The sequence below is a fragment of the Pelodiscus sinensis genome, chromosome 5 (genome assembly GCF_052426305.1).
Source record: "Pelodiscus sinensis isolate ZL-2025 chromosome 5, ASM5242630v1, whole genome shotgun sequence".
Classification (NCBI taxonomy): Eukaryota; Metazoa; Chordata; order Testudines; family Trionychidae; genus Pelodiscus; species Pelodiscus sinensis.
The window spans coordinates 124,262,962-124,265,185 of NC_143056.1; positions in this window are offsets into that span (position 1 = coordinate 124,262,962).

The following is a 2,224-nucleotide window of genomic DNA, read 5'->3' on the forward strand; positions in this document are numbered from 1 at the left end:
TGATGTAGTAACTGCAGGGAATCTGACAGCTCCTCTGACAATGTGCTGAAAGATCTAAGAAAAGCAGTTCTCTCTCTCATCACAGTGAGTGCTGCTCCTTATGTCTCAGAGCCACAGAACTGTTCCAGCAAACTGATTGAATTGTTGGAGTGTGCACGTCTGATCAAGAAAGGAGTCCTAAAACCAGCAGGAAAACGTGGCACAGAGGCTAAAAGGAAGTACACAGTGAGGACAGCACCTGTGATTTCTAAGCAAGCTATTTCAGTTGCAAGCGTTTGTAAACAACACAAGCTTTGTAGATTTACAGACATGAATGGGGAACCATGAAAGTCATATTAAAGTAACATAGTTTACAACCTAAAGGCATCTCAAATGAGAAGTAAAAAAAAATGTTATCCTTTTGTTACTGCTGTTTATATTCCAGAAGTGCCCAGAGATCCCAGCTGAGATTGCTCCCTCTGTACTAAGCGCTGGGCACTCACGGTACAGTTAATCTCCACCCCAAAGGTCTTACAATCTACAAAGAGAAGGGGTGGACAAAAGGAAATTGTATCCCCGGACGCTGATGGGGAATGAAGCACGGATAAATTAAACTCCTTACCTGAGGTCACACAGGAAGTCTGTGGCAGTCAGGAACTGAATGCAAATCTCTGGAATCCATTCAGTGCCTTAGCTAAAAGGCCATCTATCTACACTTCCTTACATTATTATGTGTAAGTAGTGCCTATGAGTCCCAGTCAAACTCAGGAACAAGGGTCCCACAGGGGCAGATGCTGTACATTCACAGAGCAAAAGGAGAGGCCCTGTCCCAAAGAGCTTATAGACCCTGCTTCTCTGTTTTTAAATGGTAGTGCCACCAGCTGTTAAGAGAATCCTGAACTTGGCTAAAAGAATATTTTCAAAAACTGCAGGGATCTGTCATTTCTAAGGCTATTGATGTAACTTCTGCTAATGGGTTGGGACTCTGAACGGCTTTTTAGAAATAATCAGGCCTCTTGGTTCACCTTTAAGAGGATTAAGTCCTCAGCGGCATTGCCTCTTGCTAATCATTAATACAGATTTGCACTGATTGGCCCCATCATGAAGCACATGCCAAGTCCCGCAATCACCAGGTTCAGCTTTCCCTCCTCCCCCATGTTTGTTATGTACCAAACTGCAGCACCGTTATTCTCCCGGGCTGTAGAACTGTGGGGATCATATCATACTGTTCTTGTTGTGAGCTCACAAGGAATGGAACAGCACCGATTGTGTTATGAGGAGAGGGAGGAAACACAAGCTATGCACTTCATAGCTACTGGCCTGATTGTAGGGTTCATTTATGTTCATGCACTAGACCCCATCCAGCAAAGCACTGAAGCATGTTAATACTATGCACAGGAGCAGTCTTACTAAAATGTATGGGGCTATTAACATGCTTAAATGTATTGCTGGATCAAGGCCTAAGCTGCAAGACGGTGATGTTACATGGCTTTTCTCTTTGACACCATTAAAACTCTGTCCATTTTAAAAGCTGAGGTGAGCATTTGCTTTCATTTTTTCCCATACCAGCCGTCTACTTATGACAGTGCTGAGGGGAGCACAGGAAAAGGTAAACTGGTCTGGAATCAAGCATCTTGTCAATGATCCTTGGATCCTGAATTTCAGAAGGAATTGGTTACAAATAAACACCATTAAAGTTAATGAGTAGGGTGTGTCTACACTGCACCCTTAAACTCGAAATAAGCTATGCAATTTGAGCTATGCAAATTGCGTAGCTTATTTCGAGTTAATTTCAAAATAGCTTATTTCATAATTTGGTGCTGACTACACAGTGCCAAATTTTGAAATAAATGGCTATTCCAAAACATTCCTTAATCCTCGTGGAACAAGGTTTACAGGGATGTCGGAATAGCGAGCCCGTTTATTTCAAAATAACGGGCTAGTTCAAAAGATGCAGAATAGACATATTCTTAGAGACTAACAAATATTATACCATGAGCTTTCGTGGGTAAAACCCACTTCATTCGATGAGTTGGAGTGAAGGCTTCACGAAAGCTCATGATCTAATATATTTATAATTAGTCTCTAAGATGCCACAGGACTGCTTGTTGTTTTTAAAAGTTACAGGCTAATATGGCTACCCCTCTGAGACTTTTCATCATTAAAACTGAAATTGTATTTTAACAAAAAAAGTTTCATTGTTAAAAAAGTAGAAATAGGTTTCCATAACAGACAAAAAAAGCCC